The following is a 25,002-nucleotide window of genomic DNA, read 5'->3' as shown; positions in this document are numbered from 1 at the left end:
AATCCAATAGAGACAGGAGTGAGGTAAACCACCTAACAAAACTCTTCGGTTGAGAAAGAGGGAGCTAAAAGAGGAATTATGGGTCGCCCTGCATAATAGCTGTAAAAATAACGATTCCACAGAGTTTTGGAACGTTATAAAAACACCTTTTCTCTCTGGTACAAGTGAGAATAGCAACATAAAAGTCGCCATCACCGATTCGGAATGGATAGAACATTTCTCGCGGATATTTGACCTAACAGAGGATTCTACCCAAACCCACAGTAACCGGGGGATAAGGCCTAGTAGCTCAAGTGTTTTACCTAGCTCAATAGCCTTAGACTTTACACTGACCGAGGTTAAGCAAGCGTTGCATGCCAGTAGAGGAGGAAATGCCCCGGGCCCTGACGGGGTCCCCGTGGATCTATACAAATTCAAAATGGACATGTGGGCTCCATTGTTACTCAGGGTCCTAGAAGCCACGGGAAAAGTTGGCCTTTTGCCCTCCTGGTCAAAGTCCATCTTGGTACCGATTTTCAAAAAGGGGGATCGCAATAGTCCAACATGCTATCGCTCCATCTCCTTACTGGACTCGCTGGGAAAGGTGGTGGGCCGTATCCTATTAGAACGTCTACGGTACTGGACGGAAGATAGCATCATATCTGACCTCCAGTACGGTTTTAGGGAAGGTCTCGGTACGATCGAACAGGTCCTAAACCTGACGTTAATTAGAAGTAAATATGTAGACGCAAAGGGTGGAAGATTGCACATGGCCTATGTAGACCATACCGCAGCGTTTGACTGCGTGGATCATGCAAAACTTTGGTTCATATTAACAGCAATGGGGATCGACAGTCTGTTGGTCAACTACCTGCGGGAAATGTACTCAAACGCAAGCGCGAGAGCGAGATACGGTATGGCCGGGCAGTTATCCGCACCCTTTAGGGTGGAGCGGGGAGTAAGACAGGGTTGTGTCCTGGCCCCCTTCCTTTTTACTCTCTATACTAACGGACTGGAATTGGCCATGCTGGAGGGAGCCAGGACCTTCCCCTTGTCCAGAATAGACCAATCCCCGCCCTCCTATACGCGGACAATGTGGTAATTATTGCCCATACTCCTCGCGAACTGCAGTCCGCCTTGACTCGATATAACCAATTTATGTCGCACTTAGATTTAAGAATAAATATAAAAAAAGACCTTCATTATGACATCCGGGTGCAAACTGAGAAAAGGAAATTATATCTATATAAACAAATCCAGGGTCGACCACACTCCCACTTATCCTTATCTAGGAGTTGTCATAGACGAAAAGGGTTCATGGAAAAGAGAAATCGAGGTTAGAAAATTGCAGTTCCTAAAGGTGACAATGGCCTTGGTAGCATTTACCAAGAGGCTCAGGAAACGCCCCCCGGAGGAGATGCTACGTATCTATCAGGCCAAGTGCGTTAGTACAGCCATTTATGGGGCGGGGGTCTGGGGGTATGTTCAGGTCGAGTCTATACAAAAAGTAGAAAACAGCTTCTTAAGATTCCTACTTGCTGTACCACAAAGCGCGTCCACATTCACGTGCCATTTAGAACTGGGAGTGTCCTATATTTCGGACGTTATAGGGATCCAACCAGTACTATTATGGCACCGTCTTTGGACGTCAAAAAAGTTAATGCTTACTCAAGCAATCATCCAGGATTGTCTTAAGCTAGAACACGTGAAAAAGATACCATGGTTACAATATGTCAGGAGGTTCTTGACTGACTTAGGTATGGAAAATTATTATCACCACCCACTCGAAATGGTTCGGATATCACGAAAAGTGCTAAAGAACATAAGCTTAATGCATTTAGCTGGTCTCCGCTTGGCAAACGAAGCAAATAAAATTTCTGTACAACATTCCCTGTCAATACAATTGACCGTGACGATCCAGCCCTACTTAACGTGGAAACTATCTAATTACGACAGATTCCTACTGACTCGCTTTAGATTAAACACTTTCCACCGTTTTGTCACTTTCCCATCGACGAACAATTGGTCTAACCAGCTAAGTCACTGTCCTTGTGACGAGATATCCCAACAATCGCTTCTTCATGTAACCTTATTTTGCAAATTTTATACTGAACCCAGAAAGCGATGGCTGATTCCGATCTTAAAAAGCACGGGTCTTCGGCAATGCCGACCAGCACTCATGATTCTTCAATTTCTTGAATCAGACCTCAGAGCCATAAACATAGCTAAGTTCTTAAAATGTTGTATTCGTCATAGGACTAACTTGAGACCCGATGCACTTTGCACTTTTTCAACTATGATGATTACAGTTCGCAAAACTCTGAATGAAACAGTTTTATTCATGTAAAATGTATTTTGTGTAACGTTTTTTTTAACATCATTTTAATGCAATGTTTTACTATTGGAAACATAACGTAATTCAATATGTGTGATACTTTTATGGTTTTTCCTAATGAAACCGAATAAAGTAAATATTTGATTTGATTTGACTGGTATCGGAAACCGAAATAAATTGTCACATCTCTCCAACCTTGAAACTAAAGCCCTGAATTGGTTGCCCTACGAGGCAAGAATACACCTTAAAGTGGCCTGCATGACACACAAAGCAATTCACAACAATACACCCAGTTACCTGGCTCTAAAGTTGGGAAGGTCTGGAGGCTGCAGACGACTTCGAAGTGCGAGCACTTTCCTTCTGAAACCTCAATCTTTCCATAAGAAGAGAATTGGTTGTAGAGTTTTCTCAGGGATTGTACCAAGGATATGGAACTCATTACCTCCAGTAGTTCGTGGAATCACCTCCCTTACCCCTTTCAAAAAAGAAATAAAAATACTACTAATGAACAAATATTTGCCATAAGCTTGATTTCTAGGATGTCACCGAGTCATCTTTCTGATCGGAATAATATTGCCCATCTCAGGTGGAATGGTTGAGTCCATTTTTTGTATGACGATTATCAGTACCCTATTGTTCAATAACTGTATGTAGTGTAAAGCTTAGCTGGTGGTGGGTCCCTCTTGGTTTTATCTATACACTTCTTATCCATTGGGATTCGATTGTGGTTATAATATTTATGTTTGCTAGCACATTGACCTAATGTTCTTTAATGGTATATTGTTCTACGTCCTGCAGTTTCATGGTCCTCTAGGTTTGTTATTCATATATTTTATTTTGCTTTCGTACGAATTGACACTTTCGAATGTATGTATACCACCCCAACCAATGTATGTTCTTATACTGTAAAGCGCTCGGATACCCTTGTGGGTCACGTTCACGCTATATAAAACTCTATAAATAAATAAATAAATAATGCTACACTTACCAAAAACCTGAAGGGGACCCGGACTGTTAATGTGAAACTCATTGATAAACATAAGTCACATAAAAGTATCTATGGAAAGAAAAATTCACTAATTAGCCACTCCTTAGTAATCTTATCCAGTTTGTCAAAAATGGACGTGCTCCAGTGACCGTGCACCTGATACGACTTCTCTGTTATATTTAGGCTTTCCTGTTTTCAGTTTCTATTTTTGGTAAATTCTGATGGGGGTTTTTCAGTGTTTTCCAGTGATGTCACTAACTTAAAAAAAACAGTGGTTACACATTTTCGCACCATTAAAAACAACAGAAACAGTGTTTTTTCGGTGTTTATTGAACTTTTTCCTTTTATTATTGTTTGCTTTCTGCACTGATAGTGCATGGTATATAGACAGTGTATGTACAGTGTATATGAGGTCCAAATGCGTTTTTACAAATAAAACTTATCGTAGTACACCATACAATACTTTTTCAGTGAGTGTTTGGTCATGCACGCTCGCTCTTTCCTTCTCATGTAAACTTTTAACTGTAAAAAGGCCCTCTCAACATTGCCACTTGAGACAGGCAACACCAAAATAGCCAGTACAGAATTTGCTAAGGCTGCCACTGGTACAGCTTTACATGTCAATACTGGTGCACGTGAAGATTGCGATTCTCTGTGGCAGGTTCTGCAACATATGCGTTGAACTGGGCGGACAAAGGTGTTTTCAGACTCTAGTTTATTTATTATATCCACTTCAGCAGTCATGCTTTCCTGTAATCTAAGAATGCAGTAAAGTATACTTTTTTTCAAATCACCATCAACATGTGACCAAAGATCCTCACATTTCTTGCCGTTTGCATCATCACTCAGCAAAAGTTCTGTAAACGGTTGCCACATGGATAATATAGCATTCATGGCCTATAAAATTGAGAACCACCAACTAAGTGACACATTCTGGATGACTTTTTATTTGATGCCACACACAGCACAAAATGAGAAATATTTGTGCTTTAGTTCACACGCATAACAAAACAGTGCACCAGAATGGACTAAAAAGTCAATTGCATTCTTCGTTAACTCTGAAGATTGTAAAGATGCTTTCAGATTGCCATCTCACAAGTGGCAAGGATCTTTTACAGGGAGGCACTTCAGCTCAGTTATCGATTTTGACAGGTCATCACACAACTTTTTCATATACGTAGCTGAATCACTTTAAATACAAACAATACCACTCCAATCTTTGTTGAACTTGGTAAAAACGTTTTGCAGCAGCATTCCAAGTGACACTGCATTCCATGTTTTCCAAAAGTCTGTTGTCATGTTTTCACCAGTATCCCAGATGCTTTGCGACTGCACTCCTGTCACTATACCTTGCATTGAATGTTTAAAGCAGGGGGTGATTGGCAATTCACCTACTATCAATACTGACTCACTAGCAAAAGTGGGCTAATGTATCAAGGGTTTTTACCCATTCTCTGTGAGTAAATGTGATGGTACATATTGGGAAAGATTATTATGAAACCTACATTTTTCATATCAGTGAAAGACTCAACCTTAGCCAAAAAATCAAATATGATTTAAATATTTCCTGATTCTCTACAGTTTTTCAAATAAATAAACAAACAACACCTAAAAATGCTTCTCAACCCTGTATCTTTAGACCAAAGACCACAACACTGAAAAAAGGATGAAGAAACAATATTTTCGTGACATTCCTAAACAACAAAACTCAAGCAGAATAATGTTAGCCCAGTCTTTCTTACTGCTACCTTATATAACACAATTACATTGTATTGGCCCATTCAGGAAGAAATACAAATTACTCTTTTCCTTTATTTGAATGGCATTTAGTTTGTGGTTGTGCAGTTTTTTTTCCAGTGTTTATATGTTTACACTGGTGAGAGCTATTTCCCTTCCGGTGGGGTTGTATCAGTTATTATAGGTTTAAACCTAAAACCGGACAGCCTAATTATGTTGTAGGATACACTAGAGGTACTGCAGTGACCTTGCACCGGATATGACTACTTTGTTGTAGAAGTCATACCGGAAGCAAGGTTACTGGAGCACCTCTAGTGTAGCACTTTTAATTATTGGGTCACACCATAGAAGACATCCATTGTAAAGTCATTGAGCATATTGGTCAAGACCATAGATTAGGTGAACCTCTCCAGTCTTAATGCAAGAAAATAACTTAAATGGATAGAACAAGTCGATAAATATCAAATGGACTGAACATTGGGGAGGACTTGTGCCAGGCTGCATTCCTGTGATGAATAATTTCTTTTTACTGTCAACTAAACAACCTTTTGTGATCCATGATTGTTTTCATAATGCTGTAAAGAGATGAGACTAGTTTTTCTAATTTTTGTTTACACAAACACGGGGATGATCTGCTTGGTTGCCACTGATTTATTGATGTATATGGAGGACTAACATCAGACTGCATCCCTATGATGAATAATTTCTCTTTACTGTAAACTAAACGTTTTATGATTCATAACTATATTTATATTGCTCCAAAGACATGAAATTGCATTTGCAAATAGTTTTTTGACAAAAATATGGTGATGATCTGCTGGGTTTCCACTGATTGAGTAGTATGGTTACCATATAGCCCTCTATATATCTTACCATTGTGGTTGTCTTCAGAACAACCACTGAGGCGTACATCGTCCATAAATTTCTTAAAAGGCACAACATCAAAGTCCAAGGCCAGTTGCCACGATGTTGTTTATGATTTTCAAACACTTGTTTTGGCTGAAACGCCTCGGCATGAGCATGCACGCTACGTGTTGGTCCCAAAGGTATTTAGACAGCTCACATGCAGGCACTGTGAGCAAACTCTGATTCAGTCATCAGCAAAGTCCCAAAAAGTAAATTCTTCCAGCATCTACTCATTGGTAGGATAGTTTTAACTTCTGTCTTCCCCAGACCTTTATGGGGCTTTCCTTTTCTGTACTACAGGATATCAAACAGATCGGCTCATTGTTTCCGAACACATCGATTAATTTCGTGTTCGCTACCACGATCCTACTGTGAAGATCAGTGGCAAATCCATATTTCTCTCTGGGGACACAAGTGATAGGACGCCCAATTTTCTGGCGGTCCACAATGTTTAGATTTTTTACCGCAAAGCGGGGGCACACTTTTTTAGTAGAGGGATATGTCCATGGTTATTAGGCGGCTATCAAGTTAGCCGGCTTGTTTAACTATTAATAACGCAAGTACTACAGAGCCCAGCCACTTTATCATCTGGGGCCACAATTGTTACATTGTAACAATTTCACATTTTCCAGTTCTTTTTCCCTGTGCAATACTATCTTCTTTTTTTCAGGCTGACCCCGAATGGCTATTTTAAACTGTCTCGCAATATAACCAATTAAGATGGCAGAGGGCAACTGTTACTCCTGTATTCCTTGCAGATATGTGTAGGAAAGTGCCCCACTTTTGCATGGTTACCCCCATACACACTGTTTGCCTCATGTTTGATGTTTCTTGACTAAGTGGGCCCTGGGTTCTAGCTGATCAGGTATCCAGGGCCTGTGTTCTCTCCCCAAAACTGCACCTTTGCTCCCACAGTGGTATTCCCACAGCCTACATATAAGTCCCATGTAAAAGGTGCCAAGGACACCAAGGGCCTTGTAGCCAGAGAAAGTCTCTGAAGGCTGAAGCATATATTTCACCACCCTCAGAGACTCCTCCCCTGACCCATACACACCAACAGTGCAGTTGGTGTGCCAGGAGAGACCCTAAAACTACAAGTTGACATGGCATACCTTCCTGTGTGCCATGCCCAACAAAACCTAACCTTATGATGTGCCCCCCAGTGCCGCCCAACACGATGAAACGAACATCTCGTCTTGGTATTAGTAACTCTAGTACCTTGGCAGCTGAGTCTATACCTAAGTACTCAGTGCATGCGACCACATCGGGCGCAACATGCAATTTCAGCTGCATTTATCTAAACACCCGCTCAATGACTAGACATCAGACGGATATATTTTTGCTATTAACAGACATGAAACCGGATATGCTGTTATTAACAGAAACATGGCTTACCCCAGATTCCCTACCGGACATTTTAGCGGCTTTACCAGCTGATTATTATATCATATCAGCAATCCGTCCCTTAGGGAAGGTTGGGGGAGGAGTGGCCATCATCATTAATAAAAAATATCAACTCAGGCAATTACCATCTCTATCTCTGCCCAATTCAGACAATATAGTGGCCAAACTAGATACCATCAATGGAACACTGGTAGTGGTTCTCTTGTACCGTCCGCCACAAACAATGACCACATTTTCTGCCATCCTAGCAGAGCAGCTGGCCCTCTTAGTTACGAACCACTCCAAATTACTCCTGATTGGAGATTTAAACTATTGGTTCGATAACCTATTATTAGATCCGCAAGCAGCAGAGATGAAAGATCTTCTAAATGATATTAACTTGACCCAACATATTAACACCTCGAACCATCAGAAGGGCCACAGCCTCGACCAAATTTGGACTTCAAATTTATCAATTCACTCCATTGATATCAAACCTTGCAGTTGGTCTGATCATTACACTATAGGGTTCTCATTCTTTATAGATAAAATCACTCAATTTAGGCTACAAGCCAGCAGGACCACTAGGAAATGGAATTCAGTGGACATGCCAGCATTTTTAAACTCACTAATTATTTCCCTCCCCTCACTGAGCACTGACGTAGAGGTAGCGGACTCTAGGCTCAGAGAATGGATAAATATAGCCACTAATGATCATGCTCCTCTGATCAGCTTTGGCAGTTCAAGAAACGTGGATGCCCATAGGTGGTTTACACCTGACCTAAAAAAACTAAAGCTGGAAGTCCGTCAGCAAGAAAGAGCATGGCGATTAAAATATTGCCCACAAGCTAGGGCAGCCTACTGTCTAGCTAGGAAAGGGTACCAAAAACTCCTTCTTAAACACAAGACTGAATATTTCTCGACTAAAATACTAACATCTACCAACAAGTCGAAGGAAATTTTCAGAATTGTGAACGACTTATGCAATGACGATAGAACCTCCCTTCCTGTAGTCCCTACACAAAAACTCTGCGACTCTTTAAATAATTTTTTCAGTGAAAAGATACTCACTATTAAACAAGATATATTCAAACTTCCTGTGTGCACCATCTTGGATGATTGTTTTTATAATCCATTAACACTTCATTCCTTCCCTCTCATGGACTTAGAAACCTTTTCAGTTCTATTAAACAGAGTAAAGTCAGGATCCCCTGAGGACATGTGCCCTCCGCACATTATGGGGGAGATCGGACATGCTATTCCTAATGGCATGTTACCATTGCTTAACGAATCCCTCCTGTCTGGAATGGTCCCTCGCAGCTTTAAACAGGCCCTACTGATCCCTCTGACAAAAAAACCCGGTAAAGACCCCCTTGACCTCACAAACTATCGGCCAATTTCTCTCCTGCCCTACCTCTCAAAGATCTTGGAGGCTCATGTCACCAATTGCCTATCGAAATTTATAGAGGATTCTGAATATTTGCAACCTAAATCAGGCAGGCTTTCGGCCCTGCCACTCTACAGAGGCAGTGATACTGGCCGTCCAGAACACTCTGAGGTCCAATGCCGATAATAACCTCCATCAGGCTTTAGTGCTTCTTGACCTGTCTGCAGCATTCGACACGGTTGACTACTCCATTCTGGTCAACCGTGTCGAACAGGCCGGCCTTAGAGACTCTGCCTTGGCCTGGCTGCATTCTTTTATATCGGAACGCACTCAGTCTGTTCGGCTAGGGTCATTTACAGCTTCTAAAATCAATTCCTTCTGCGGGGTCCCCCAGGGCTCCTCTTTGTCTCCTTTATTATTTAATTTGTACATGAGGCCTTTATTGTTTTCACTGAGAAATTACAAAGTAACTACATATAATTATGCAGATGACTTACAGTTAGTCTTTACATTAAATTCGCCCGATGCTGTTGAGGATTTTCAGGCAACTATGACCCACATTCAGAGGTGGATGTCCTCAAACCATCTTAAACTGAACCCAGGAAAGACCGAGCTGATCTTGCCTGGGAAAAGCGAGATTAGTTGGGGCCCTCACTTTTGGCCTTTAGACATGGGCCTCCCTCCCAAAAAGTCGCACTCGGTAAAGAGTCTGGGAGTGACCATCAATGAGGATCTTTCCCTAAAATCACAGATCGGAACAGTGGTCTCCTCAGGTTTTTTCCAATTAAGGAAAATAAAAAAATTGCACACCTCCTTACTCATTCAGCTTTGATCCAAGTAGTCACTGCCCTAGTTCTCTCCCATATTGACTTTTCCAACAGCCTATACCTGGGTTTGCCTGCAGGTCAACTTAGAAGATTGCAATATCTCCAGAATCAAGCTGCCAGGCTGATCTGTAAGGTACCCAAATGGGAATCTATCAAACTAGGACTTGAGAAACTACACTGGCTACCTGTGGCCCAGAGAGCGGCTTTTAAAGCAGGGTGTATCATTTTCAAGGCCTTACAAGGCAAGGGCCCAGGCCCACTGTTTATAAGGCAGTTGATAGGGAGATACATCTCCTCGCGTAGTTTGCGATCAGCCCATAAAGATTTACTGGAGGTAACCCGGTTTAGGAGAAAGCGACAGGGAGGCAGTTGTCTCCACTTCTTGGCAGCCTCCTTGTGGAATTCTTTGCCTCTGACTCTTAGACAGAGTAGGGACCTCCTTACTTTCCGACGGGCCTACAAAACCCTGCTTTACACACAGGCATATCTTGAGTAGTGATTGTTATTGGTATTTTCCTTGTTGTGTTATTAATCTCTTTCCCAGCGCCAAGAAGCCCATGGGCGTATGTGCGCTTTATAAATTTTAATTAACATAACATAACTGTGGCATAGGTCAGTCACCCCTTTGGCAGGCCTTACAGACCTAAGGCAGGGTGCACTATACCACAGGTGAGGGCACAGTGGCATGAGCCCTGGGCCCCTACAGTACCTGTGCCATTCACACGCATTGTAAGTACAGTAAAGCCAGTTTTAAACAATGGGCTGGGAGTTTGGCACACAAACTCCACTGCTCCATAATGGCTTTACTGAAGACTGAGAAGTTTGGTATCAAACTTCTAAGCCCATTAAACTCACACTGATGCCAGTGTTGGATTTAATGTCAAATGCACCCAGAGGGCATCTTAGAGATGCCCCCCTGAAAAATGACCTAACTCTAGTGTCCTGTCTGAGTGGCTGCTCACCAGCTGCCACCCCCAGACATGTTTTTGGACCCCGGGGTCGAGAACCTCCAGCTCTCGGGGTCCTGCAAAAAAGCACATCCTGGGCAAAGGTGCCAAGCCTCCTCCCCCCAGGATGGGCAGGTTCCATGGAGGGGAAGCCTCAAATGCTGCTGCCTTTGTTTGCTCACCCTGCCTTTTGCTGCTCTCAGCAACTGTCCCCCACAGGTTCTAACACCTACTTTGGGAGGAAGAACCGGCGGGAAAACTAAGATCGGGGGGAGAGGTGTGCCCACTGTTGCTAACTCCACCCCTCAGGTGAAGGAGACAAGGCAAAGCACAACTCTCAATCCCCACCATCTTGAAGATGTGGGGACACAGACAACCAGAGAGAGGCTTATGCCCCCCTCCCACTGGAAGGGACCCTTTGATACTGGAATGTACCTACCTGAAATGGCCCTACATTTTGTATAATGCGGTGACCTTGAACCTTGCCTCTTCAGACAAGCAAGAAGAAGAAAAAGAAGGACCGCAGAGCCATGCTGAAGAAGGAAGAGGAGGACACCAACTGCCTTGGCCCCAGCCCTACCGGCCTGTCCCAACCTCGACCCTGCTCCAGCGGAATCTCAGCCTGTCCAGCCAAGAACCCAGAGGACCTGCCCTGCCTACAAAGACTGTGTCTCCAGAGAGCACCGGACTTGCTCAAGAACCAGACTCTAGCTCTGGCTGAACCTGCGAGTCTGCCCATCTCTGCACCCAATGCCCACCGCTAGAGTTCAAGTGTCCCAACACAATGAGGATGTCCCCCAAACAAACCTGACCTGGGATCTGGTGATCCATGACCTAACTCAATCCTCCCGATGACGCGTGCAACCTCTATCTTGAGGATCCCCCAACCGCGACCGGAGCTGGTAAGGAAACCCAACGCCTAAAGACACCCCTGCTCCAGATGTCACATGGCCTTGGGTGGCCCAACTGACCGTGTCCAGGCAGCCCCCTGCATCCCAACTTACCTCTTTAACCAGTGGTCACGTCCAGGAAGTCTTCCTGCCTGAACCAGCAGTCTTTTTTCCTACTGGCGATCTCCCATTGAAAACAACAAGGCACCCAACGCCAACTCAGCACCCTACACCCGGCCGCCCCTGTGCTGCTGTTGGTGCACCTTGCTTGCTAATTTGGATCCCCCTTTGCTCTGAGCTTACCCCAGGAGCTTCAGTGGCTTGACCAAGATCAGTCACCAACCGATGGCCCCCTAGCCTCATATGCTAACATTGGGTCTCAGCAATATGCACCCGGCCGCCCTAGTGCCTCTGAGGGTGCTTTTTGAGTGCATCCTTGACCCTGGGGGAACACTTGTTCTAACCCCAGAAACTCAATCCCAAAAATTTTTTGCTTACATGCAAACCTGTAGTGTAGTTCCTATATTCCCAATAGGCTCTGCGCATTGGAATAATAGATCCTGCAGCTTAGACGTAGGACTTAAGTCGACTAGGTCTCTGCCGAATATATTAGACTTAATTGCGAGTGCCAGCTAGCTCAGAGGTCACTAGAAACTTTCTTGAATAAACAAGAAGGGATTAGTCTCTGACAACCATAGAACATGACAACTTTGTTTCCCCAGAATGAAACGTATCTCTAGAGTCACAGAAACAATAGACGGCTATTTCACCCAGTCAGATGTGCATACTTCATTTTACCAGAGTTGCTTAGAAATAGAGAGACAAGCGTTTTCAATAAAAGTATTTATTGAAGTCTTATTTCTTAAGCATAAGAAATGCACTGCTACAATTGAAATGCTAGTTAAGAAGTACAATGCATATAATACGAATAGTATTATAAAATAGTACTGCAAGAGCATGATATGGTTTCTAAGCCATAAACATAGAATACATAAAATGCATAAAATACATACAGTGATAAAATAGTGGCTAAAAGTACTCAACTGGTGCTTCTAAAATACGCCTACCCCGGTGTACCTAACCTAAGTCTAGTACGAGGGAGGAGTAAGTGTGGTGTAGCTTAAGTCTAGTAATTTTCTGCCAAGAATCTGTTCCAAGAATTCTCTAAGGGTCTAATCAGCTCAGTACCTTGGTTTTAAAATGATAGAGGTCTTGCATCTCTCTCTCAGGACTCGATCTCCCAGCAACCCGCAAGGGTAGCCTGGAAACACCGGAGCTGGATTTCTCTGCAAGAGAAAAGACAGCGTCTTCTCAGGGCGTCAGTTGGAGGGTCGGCTTCCTTCGGCACTTGCAGCAGCAGGGCGTCGGGCAAGTAGTTAGTCGATCTGCTCCTAAACCACCGTGTGTTTGACTGGGCAAATGTAAGCATATTTATACTTTGAAGGTGCCGAGTTTGACGTAAGATTGGACATAATATCGTCACTAGTGCCTCAATTCCTTGAAAACTCCAGGAGTTCTTGGATAAATTAGTATTCAAGCAGGGGGAAGTCCATGACTGTTGAAGGCTGGGTTTTCCAAGAAATCGTTGTGGATTCTCAGAGTTTAGTGGAAGTAGGCATGCCGTATTTGGGCTGCACAGGCTAAGACTAAATAAGGCAATGATTCCTATGCCTATATAAGGACTGGGTGAATTATACCTATATATGTGCATGAATCGGGAAAATTACACTAGGGTCCTAGATTCTCACATAACACCCACTCCCCGATTATTAAGTTCAATAACATCTAAGCACTGAACATATCTAAAGCAAAGTGTTCACAATCCCACCCCATAATACAAAAATGCATTTGAATAGGCTTGTTCACATGAAATGAGTATATACTGTATGCAAAAGGTATAGGCGTTATCTGAAATCAAGCATAAATCATGAGCATATATTCTCTCATTAAATAAAACGAAAGTACATTCATCAATTGATACCTGAAATCTGTCCCATAGCATAAGTTTTTAACTGTGTTTGTTTTCGAGGTTGAAGCTAAATATTGTCATTTAGGAAGTTCAAACACAAAATCTTGTTCTCTAAGAATAGTTCTACTTTAAGCAGATTACTTTGTGCCAAAAGTTCTATTTTGGAAAAAGTTCAAATTAGTGGATTGTTTTGAAAAATGAAGGCCGAATTGCAGAGTTCAGGGAACGCTGTGTGAAATAATCAAAAGTTATTCTAAGGAGTGTCAGGAGAAAACATCAGATTTTCTAGGCTCGAAAAGAAACCGTCTACTGTGGTAGGTGAAAGTGGAACCACTTCAGTTAGCAGATCAAAAGTGTAGAAGTGTGGATCATCGCAGTCAGCGTTTGATGCATTAGCAATGTCCGTAGTAGATGGTACCTGTATGCCGGTAGTTTCTCGTATCTCACCCTCAGTTAGACTTGCGGGTGAGACCTCAATGAATGCTGTCATCAGAATTGGCAGCCGGTGGGGGCAACACGATGCATGAGCAGTTGCTGGACCTAGCAAAGCGTCAACATCCGATGGCAGTACTGATGGAAGTGTAAGACAAATGTCCAACAGGCATTCCTGTCCGCAAAGCTGGCATCGAAGAACAGGTAAGATGCAATCTTGCCAGATTGGTATGAACGATAGAAACCACGTTGTGTTCAGATCTCTTAAACGAGCCAAGCCAAGAATCTGTGAAATCCTTTCACGATATCTCATTGCAAGGAGGCATTGTTCCATGGTAGTTTCGGTGTTGCTGGTGATCGGACTTGCCATATCGGAGCAGAAGGAATAAAAATAGAATTCCTGCTACTAGTCCCAAGATGAGAGGCAGGCCGCCGAACACAGAGTGCACGAAATTTGGAAAAATGCAGAGGAATGCTTCAAATGGTGTTAACAGTCCCGAAAAAATCATCTTAAATACATGTGTGATACCGCTGGTATCAGACATGTTTAAGATTTGCCTTAACATTTCTGCGAAATGTACTCGGCAGTTTGTTGATAATGCATGTATCTCTGCAGAAGACCTTGCTGCTTGCAGATCATACGTTTCTCTAGACGAGGTCAGTGGCACATTTTTTGATAAAAGAATGGCTTTCATTCTGCTTAAAGTATCAATTCGTATAGAAGAGATATTCAGTGAAGGCCATAAAGCCGTCTCCCTTCCTGTCCCACTTTTTGGATACAATACTTGCATACAACAAGTGACCGTGGATGACACAGTTACAAGATAACTTTTTCCTGGCAACATGGCACAACAGCTGTGATTGTTAAGCATAACGTAGCGGGCATTGGATAGCTGCCTGAAAATTGGTACTATCGCTGTGGAGGGAGATCCGTGCAGGTGGCATGAGAGGTTATTTGCAGAACCGTCGCAGGCTCTGTGTAAATTAATACCCTGGCACAGAAGTGTACCACTCAGTGAGTTTTTACAATTCTTACCACTAAGGAATACTTAATGTCCCCTATTCCAACATCTGTGTGTGTATGGTAAAACCCAGGTCAACTTAATGTATTCTTTACCCAACCTTTCATACAGGCCCGCTGGTGTATGCTCCAGACAATACTGAAATAGGAAAGACGTCACTTGTATCATAATGGTGCCATGAATTATCCAGGCTTCTCAGAAACTGTTAATTGTAATCTTTAGAGTTTTTCAATGCTCAGCACCGTATAGTCTGCTCCACTTTGTGCCAAAGAGATTTGTTTATCTGTAAGGTTAAATACAGCAAACAATGACGTTGTATCAATTAGATGCCATGGCACATAGCCTGAACGCAGATTTTGCAACGTCCCGCCTAGCAGCATGATAGAGCGTAATTGAGACTGGCCATGTTGTAACATTAACAAGTCTTGTTCTATGATGTCAATGGCAGATGACACAATGCTGTCCAAAGAATAAATTCTGGAGGACAGTCGTTAACCCATTGTCCACTACAGAGTCTTTTTCTAAATTTATACGACCAATTTCTCGTATTCTTTCTGCAGTTTCCATTTGCGACACTTTCAACATTTCGTTGTATGCTGCATATATTCCGGCGTATATGAAACGTTTTTGCCATGGTTTGCGAGGCCCCATTAAGAAATCTCGCAAATCATTGCTTTCTTTAAGTAAAGATAAGTGTTGTCTAATTTCTGGAAGTGTAGATTTCTGAAGCCACTCAAGGCACAGCTTCCCTACACTATAAGTTGTTACTATCCCTGGATGTTGTCTCTGGGAATATCTTGGATCTGGCCTATTCATTTTGAACCCCTGTGTTTTTTCCAGGAATCTATCATGACAGTTATTAGTGTCTGTGGGCCAGATTAACCATTATTTTTTCCAATCAGGATTAGTTCTGTTCTGTTTTAAAATATATAGTACGTCTACCTCCTCTTCTGTAGTATTATCACTGTCAGATGTGTTTTTAGGTATAGACAGTTTATTTAAATCTTTTATCTTAGCTAGGCCAAGACAAGAAGTTTGTTGAACAGTGTCATTTAAAAACATAATTTGTTCTGGTATAATGCAGGCTCTGAACAGGGCTTCTAAACCTTGCACCTGCCAGTCTTTTGTGCCCCAGACAGTTTTTGTCTCGATGTTGTGTTTCCAAAAGTCATAACCTAATGTAGACAGTTGAGCATAAAAGCTTGCAGAATAAATTTGCTTAGTATTGGTCAACATTGTTTTCATACCAGTCTTATTTATATTTTTAAAATAAAAAAAGTTTCTGGATTGGTAACATTAAACCCTGAAAAGTACGAAAAATGTTCTTGAAATGTTTTATAGCTGCCTTTCGGTGGAGTAGGACAATGTTCCCATTGATTGTAATGAAACACATTTCTAGGGCTTGCAGATTTATGCAAATAATGGTGACCATAATGATTAAAACAATACATTTGTTCATAATCTGATGACCCTTCTAAGTAGTCATGTTCTGTAAATTTAGCTGACATTTCTAAATCTTTCATCATGTTGTTAACAGTCTCAAAGTCCCAATCATCAGAAAATTTACTGGGTGCGATAAAGTCACTCAAAGAAACCTTAAATTGATGTGAAATTTTCCACAATTCCACTGGACCATAGATGTCATAATCAGTTCTGTCCCATGCTATACCCCCAAGTATAGGAACGGCTGTGATGTTCACTGCAGACAGGCCTCTTCTTTCACGATGAGATGATTTGTAAGGTTTCAGGACCAAGTTGAATTTCTTACTTGATGTGTCCATAGTACTATATTTTCCCATCACATCATTGTAGACAGGTGTGTCTTGACGAACTGTTATTTGGGTTTCCAGAGGTACAAGTTCCATGGATTTGTTGCATAGTCCTTCTTTTCGTACTGCAGGTTTATCAAAAGTGATAAGTCTTTCGGTTTGAACCTCTTGGATTGTAGCAAGATTTGGTCGTCTACTACTTCTCGGGAGTCCACTGGGCCTACTACGTATTATCGGCTACATGATTGTGGTTTGACCAGGTCGATGGATACAACTCTGTTCTCCCTTTTACCAGCAAGGGTCGGTAGTACTACTGATCTTGTTCCGTGGATTGCCAAGACAGGTACTGCTTTTCTGTAAGAAGGCCCAAATTCCTTCTTTACCGCGATTTTCTCCCCGACCAGATCCCCAATCTTTGGAATGCAGACAGACCTTGCTGGGACAGGTGGTTTTTCCTCAGTGGGCGTTTGCTTCTGTATTGTATTACTCAGACTTCTTCTTGTTTCATTGAAGTCCTGTAAAACAGTCAAACGATCTTTGACATCAAAGGGTTTTTGTTCCACCACTGAAGTCTGACAATCGAGGTCTTCGATTATCATTCTAGTACCAAACATTAGTTCATACGGAGTGACTCCACCTAGAGAATTTCTTGGCAGATTGATAAGACTACGTTGGACACTTCACCCGAACCCAATACCTTAGCTGTTATGGATTGCTTTATGTCACGGTTTTTTCTTTCCACTACCGCATTACCCTCAGGATGGGAGGGACTAGAATACCGAAATGCAACGCCCAAGCTAGCCATGGCCTCCTTGTAAGCTCGAGAGCTAAACGCAGGACCCTGGTCAGAGTGTAGCGTGCCAATTGTGTATGTGCCGATAAAGACTAGCAAATCCTTTATAACAGTTCTGGCGTCAGCCGAGCTCTGGGGCCATATCCAAATAAATCTTGTCCTAGTAGTTGTGGGACTGTATTCATCCATTATGAAGTTTGCAGGTAGACAGTCTAATGCTATCTGAACTGGGCTGGCTACTCTGTAGTCCGGTATCTGGTGGCTTTCGTTACTACGATTTCTGTTGCAGTTAGGGCAATATATTGCGAAATGTACACATCAACTCCCAGTCCCGGCCACCAGTACATCTTTTCTAAATCTATTAAAGATTTCAAGATCCCTTGATGTCTCAGACCCTCTCCCATATGTGTTTCGTGTACCAAAGCACCTCTCCGATTCCTGTTTGGAATTACTCTGTCCCCCACTCCAGGGATTTGAGCAAAAGGAACGGAGTTTGCATCAATTATGTATGTATTTGTGAGTGGATAGTTTAGAGGTAACGCTGCATAGCTGCCTTCCATTGAGGTTTTTACTGCTAGTAACGTTTCACCATCTATTACTCTTTTCGAGCGAGTGTTTGTAGCTACGGAAGCCGTTTGCACAGCTGCCTTCGCGGCTTCATCAGCCAATGAATTCCCTGCAACGTGAACACCATCACGTTGATGAGTCAGTGTATGAATCACGTGAGTCTTTTGTAGTTCTTTCTGTAATAGAACTACTTGTTCCCATAGCGGTTTATGCTTAATTGTGCCAACTTTTGAATTTTTGAAACCGTTTCGAACCCAGTTCTGCAAGTTTTTGTTGTAAGATTCAACGCAGAAATACGAATCGCACACTATTAGTGTGGGAAATTCGCGATCAGTATTTTCAAGCGCCATCTTGAAAGCCTGCAGTTCAGCTCGCTGAGCTGTACAGTCTCGGAGTGATTGAGTTTTAGTGACCATAGGTCTGAATTTACCTTCGCGCCAACGACCTTTAACGATCGCGCACGCAGCACTATAAGCTTGTTTACCCCCAATTGCGGGCTGTGCTGATCCGTCTGTATATATTATACAGCCGTAATGTTCTAGAGGTAGAATTTCGGTCATCAGAGGACATTCGTATTCGTATTGTAAGAATTCTTGTGTCTTCAAATAGGGGTCAAACACGTATTCAACGTCTGTTGCAGCAAGAGAGTTAACCCATTGTATACATCTTGGATGTAAAGCTTTTGCATTTGGAATTCTCGCTTTCGTCACTGCCTCTAAGGCAGGTACAGGTGTAACTATCATTATGCGTTTACCCTGCGTGAGAGCTCTCTCTTTTGCTACTGCAGTTTGAACCGCTGTCCGAATTTTTTCTGTTGAAGTGAACTTCATTTCAGCTTGTGTGTACAAGTGTGATTTGAATGCTATTGGTACCTTTTCTCCTTCATTAAAGGTCAGGTATGTGAATCCGCATTTCCCTGGGATGACAGGGATCACGCGATTGCGCGCATTGTTGTGTGTATCTAATTGTGTTTTTGCTAACATGTCTGTTTGTACTGAACGCAAAATTTCTGTATGTTTCTGAGTCCAATTTGTTGGTTTGAATAGTTTGTAGAGAGGTTTAACCCTTTCTGCGTAATTTAGAACATAAGTTCTTCCAAAATTCAGGAAACCTAGAATTGACTAGGTTTTTTAGCGTTTTTGGAGGTTGGAGCAGCGCACATTTCTCAAGACACTTTGCTGCCAGGCTTTTGCCTTCACTTGACAACTCGTATCCTGAGAATAGGACGTTGAGGTGGGCAATTCGTGATTTCTTAAAATTGAATTTATACCCTTCAGAAGCGAACCCAAGTATTATGGTGTTCACTCTTTTCAAGTGCACGTCCAAATCATCATCTGTAAGATAGATGTCATCGACATAAGATAATGCCTCATCATCGTACATTTGTAGTATTTCAGTTACTCTCGCTGAAAATAACCCTGGACTATTCTTGAATCCCTGGGGGAGGGCAAAATTGTCGCTGTGTCCCCAAGATTGAGAAAGCGGTCAAGTGCCTACTTTCTGGTGCAGTGTTTTGACAGAAAAACCCATTTGAAATGTCTAATGTGGTTTTATATATATATTTTTTTCTTTTTTTTTTAATCCTCATTAGCCTTTTCACCACCCATTTCTAACCATATGTTTCCGCCTATGGGTTTTTATCTCATATACCAGCGTTTTAGACAACTGCACATGCGATGCTGCTTTGAACTCAACTTCTTTTATGCGTACCGGCCCTTGTTCATCACTGCCCTGTCATTACAGTTACCTATCCGTGAGGAAGAAGGAAACCGCCGGCGAGATAGGCCAAGGCCCTAATCATTGGATTATTATTGTTAGATCGCCTACTCCCTAGCCCTAGACTCCCTCCCTCACCCAAAGTGTGTAAAAAAAAGTATCCAAAATGTACGCTTCTTTGTCTGATCCAAAGTGTCTAATTTAGCTGTATACCCATAATTTACAAATCTCCCTCCGGGCCAGGAGAATCCCATAGAAGACCAATTTGGCTATGTCATCCATTACTTTACTCTGCAAGCTATGCCTTCCAGTTATAATTAGCTCAGGGCTTACCTTAATGTTTTGATCAGCAGCCTGTGATAAACAGTTACTCACGGCCTCCCAGAACTCCCTGATGTTTGGACAGCCCACAAACATGTGCATATCATCCTCGTTGGGGCTCCTGCATTTAGGGCATTCCACCAAACCGCCTGGCTTGAATTTCGAAAGTCTGCGAGGCGACCAATATGCTCTGTGGAGTATAAACAAATGATTTCGCCTTAAATTTGCAGGTTTGACTATTTTATATAGCATAGCCATAGTTACTTGCCATTGAGTATCTGTTGCGACGTCCGGCAAGCAGTCACCCCAAAGAGCCTCAGGAAGTAGGAACACTCCGACCTCCATCTCAAGTATCGACCAATACCAGAAAGCTACTTCCTTTTTGTAGATTTGGGTTGAGTAGATCTTCTCTTCTAACTCGTTCTGGAGTCCAACAGTGTTTTCCGCTTTACATGCCCAACTGTGAATTTGCAGATACTTAAATTTTGAGAAGCCCCAACCCCAAATAGCTTCGCCTTGACCCCACCCAATCAACTCTCCATCTGGAAAAAGATCACCCCATCGCTCCAAACCGGATGTTTTCAAAGGGGTGGCCAATGCATCCTTAGTCCAAAGAGGTGCCCCCGGACTATCCCATATTGGGGCCATATGCCCATAGTAAGGGGTTTTTAATATTCTTCTTATCCTATACCAGAGCTCTGCCGCATCATGCAGTACCTTGAGCCTCACTTTTTTGAAATACCTTGGATCAGAAAATTTACACAAGAAGCCGTATTCGTTATATTTACCAATTTTTAGCATTGCCGCAAACAATAAGCCAATAGTTGTGCCCATCGGAATGTTCAACAGTATTCTAAAGTTTTTTAAATGAAAAGCCCAGAAATACAACTGGAAATCAGGGGCCGTCAATCCCCCTTTAACCAGATTACGCCTTATCTTGTTCCAGGATAGACGGGATCCTTTCGACTTCCATATAAATGAGCAAATCTCGCTCTGCAGCCTCTTAAACCATTTCTTTTTAAATGCTAGGGGGATAGTTTCAAACAAAAAAGTCAGTTTTGGCAGAACCATCATTTTCACCAGATTCGTGCGGCCATATAGATTAAGCGGTAAATGACCCCAACCTCGCAACATGGCACCTATTTCTCTTTTTATCCTTAGAAAGTTTGTGTTCGCTAAATCGCCAAGATTCTGTGTGATCCTTACCCCCAAGTATCTCATCTCAGGTTTACAGTTTAAAAGACCTGTATCCAAATTCCATACCATGGTCTGTTTTATCTGCATTAATCTCATATCCTGAGACAAGTCCATAATCTTTGGTTATTTCTAACAAACCTTGCATTGCTTGTTGCAAATTAGGGGTATAAATGATTATATCATCTGCATATAGTCCTATTTTCTTGGACCACCCTTCCTCAACAAACAGAGGAATATTTTCAGCGTTCCTAATCCTGCAGGCCAGGGGCTCAATATACAGATCAAACAATAAAGGGGATAATGGGCATCCCTGCCGTGTGCCCCGCATCACCTTAATGGACTGGGTAAGAATCCCATTAACCAGTACCCTAGAGGTAGGGGAATTATAGAGTGCTAACAGTGAGTTGGTAAAATGCAACCCTAACTCTAGATGTCCCAAAAGGGCCTTTAGAAAAGTCCAATTTACCCGATCGAAAGCCTCGGCGGCATCAAGTGCTATGACCGCCAAGGGAAGTTTATGGGCTGTAACAATGTCTATTGCGCCTATTAAGGAGAAGGTAAGTTCCATTAAGAACCTGCCCTTGATGAAACCCCTTTGATCTTCATGTACTAATTTGGGAATAACCAGACTTAACCTATCAGCCATTATTTTTGCAAAGAGTTTATAATCGCAATTTAATAGCGAGATAGGTCTGTAGGAATCTAGATATCTCGGTGATTTCCCTGGTTTTGGAATCAAAACAATAGTCGCCTCATTCCATGAGCCCGGCAAAACCGCCTCTCCCCAAAAAATACTATTAAATAGTTGAAAAATTATAGGCACAATCTTCCACCACAGAGCTTTATACACCCCAGCCGGCAGGCCATCTGGCCCCGGAGCTTTACCTCTCTTTCCCAGCTTGATAGCATTTTCCACTTCAATTAAGGAGATTTCCCTATTTAGGACCTGCTTAAACTCTGATGGAAGTGGGTCTACCAGCTGTAACCATCCCTTTATTGCCGATAATTCCGGGTTTAGATCTTCCTTATAAACATTTGAAAAATAACCAAAGAAAGCATCCGCTATTCCTTTACTCTCTGTGATGATAATATTAGTCCCTGCCGACTTCACTTCCTTAATGAAATTGCGAACCTGATTTTTCTTTGCCTTCCATGCTAAGAGTTTCCCGCAACCCTCCCCATAGCTAAAGTGAGCCAGCTGACTGGCTTCCCATTTTTCCTTGATTCTGTGGGTGAGGACTGCCATTAAATCCGTTTTTATCTCCTCCAAGTCATGCAAGACCTGCTCTTCTATTATAGAATTGTCAGATTCAGAGTTAATAATCTTAGCCTCACACAAACGTATCTTTCCTTCCAATTCAGTGACTTTATTATGGTAAGATCTTCGCTTTTTCGCTCCCTGAGCTCCCAGTCTGCCTCTCAAGAAAGCTTTACATGTCTCCCAAACTATCTCAATCCTTGCCGTGCCAATATTTTTGTCCAAAAAAACCTCTAACTCTTCACTGATCACTTCTAGGCTTTCTTCGTCAGAGAGAACTGTGCGGTCTAACCTCCAGATTGAATCCGCCTCGCTCGATTTTAACTTAATACTCAGTAAAATGGTCGAATGATCAGAAATATGGGCACCCAAGTGTCCTGCAACCATCACAGAGTCCTTTAATCTAGAGTCCACCAAAAAATAGTCAATTCGGGATCTGTGCTTGTATTTTTTATTGTAATACGTATATCCTAATTGTTGATATCAAAGTGGAGGGAAGAGGATTGTAGGTCCATTCAATTCCCCTGGACAGATACGCAATAATCAAAAATAGAATGGACACTAGTATCTACAAAACCATTGGTTTGTACTCGAAAACCCTCATAGACATCCTGATTTTATCGTTGCGGTGTATCTTTTTTCCGCCCCACCAGGAGTCGTGGCGTATTCATAGGGTAGTCGATTAACGTGCTGGGTGCCAGCCTCACCCGAGGCTACCTCCGGTACAAGTAGAAGTATCCAGAAATAGTGAGAAAGGAGGTAAAAAATAATGACTAGCCCAAAAAGTTATTTATTGAAAAAGAAGAGGGGTCTAGGCACTATCAGTAAAAAAAAATTACGATATGAAGGCAATCATGTTACTGGATTACCGCATGTCTATAAAAGATATGTCAACATGTTTCAGCTCTCTAAGCCCAGCCGGGTCTACGGAGCTTTCGTCAGGACAAAAACATATACAAAAAAGAAATTGGATAAAAATAACTCTCACAACTTGTGTAGTTTTTGTTGATAAGTGTCGTTGACTTATACTCAGATTTCCAATGCTGTGGAAACAAAAGCCAACAATATTCATTATATATGTGGCTACTAATCTAGGTTAGGCAAGCAAACATGTGAAAATTACATGTGGAGCACGAAAAAACTCCTTATTGGGAGCAGCCACCATATTAATGGTTTAAACGCAGTGTCGAGGAGGGAGAGGAATTTAAAACAAACGTCTGAGCTAGGAGTTACAGTCTAAGTTAGAACATAAGCAATGAAGTTTCTGCACGAGGCCTGCTATCGAACACATTACACTCTCTACTGGATGTGGACAGATTTTAAAGCCCTTAAGTAAGTGGTAGTTTGAAACCATAAGCTATCTGTAAAACACTTCAAAAGTTATAGTATAATTACCTGTATTAAGCTCGGTAATAGCTTCAACAGGGGTCAAAGAGTCGCTTGTGGTCTTTGCTGTTAGGGTTACAAACGGGTCCCACGCATTAATAAAACCGCTAAGTCGCTTACCAGATTCTGGAGAACAGGATTTGCTGCCATTCTTACCCACGAGGAACGGTGTAGATTCCCCTGTGCTGACTCTGCCCCTGGCTATGGGCGTTTCTCTTTTTGGTCCGTCTTATAAAACAGGGCCTAGGCATCAAAAACGGACTCCAGTTTATACATAGGACTCCATGTAAGATGGAAGCCTCTCGATGTAAAAACGAGTGTTGTTCACTCAATAGAAACGAAATGTCAGGCACATACGTAATTAATATATGTGCTCACCAGTATTATACAAATAAAAAATATAGAAGTGTTATGATGACAGAGGGAATGCATCCTAAACATTAGAGGTGTATGTACAAGAGGGCAGTACGTCACAAATGGAGTGAGTGTCGATTATGACTGATTAGTAGTGGGACTAGTCTGGCCAAAAAGAGTGGAACAAAATTTGTCAAAAAGATCACAATTCAAAATAAGTCTACATTTTGTTCAATAGAACTGATGCCACGGGATATTATCGTTCATCCCCACAATATCCGTTCTAAGGCGGTCCACCCACCTTGGTTCCTTTTCAAAAAGGATCTGCTCGGCATTATTGTCTTTGTCTCTTAGCATTTCAAGGACCGTCCATCTCAGGTCGTCACATGTGTGTCCAGCTTCCACGAAATGTGTACACAGTTTGGTGGTGTTCTTCTTGAGTCTTACATTACTCCTGTGTTCTCCTATGCGGAGTTTGACTTTACGACAAGTCATACCTACGTATTGTCGTAGGCATGGACAGGTCACCAAGTAAATTACATGGGTGGAATTGCAATTTGTATGTTGTTTCTGAGTCCATAACAAGGTGTCCGTCAATTGCAAAGTCTTGGTGGTGTTCGTGAACTTGCAAATTCCACACGTGCCACATGGATAATGGCCTGTAACTGGGGCCATAGTTATATCTCTTACTGTTGACTTCAATGGTTTCCTCTTCGGCCTGGTGTGTACAAGGACATCTTTGATGTTTTTAGTTCTTCTGTTAGCAAATCTCGGTTTGGGCCAATTGAATTTGCCTGACGTAACTATCTGCCAATTCTTTCTAATTAGCTTCTGTACAT

Source organism: Lissotriton helveticus, chromosome 1_1 (assembly GCF_964261635.1).
Source record: "Lissotriton helveticus chromosome 1_1, aLisHel1.1, whole genome shotgun sequence".
Lineage (NCBI taxonomy): Eukaryota > Metazoa > Chordata > Amphibia > Caudata > Salamandridae > Lissotriton > Lissotriton helveticus.
This window is presented reverse-complemented; position numbering follows the sequence as displayed.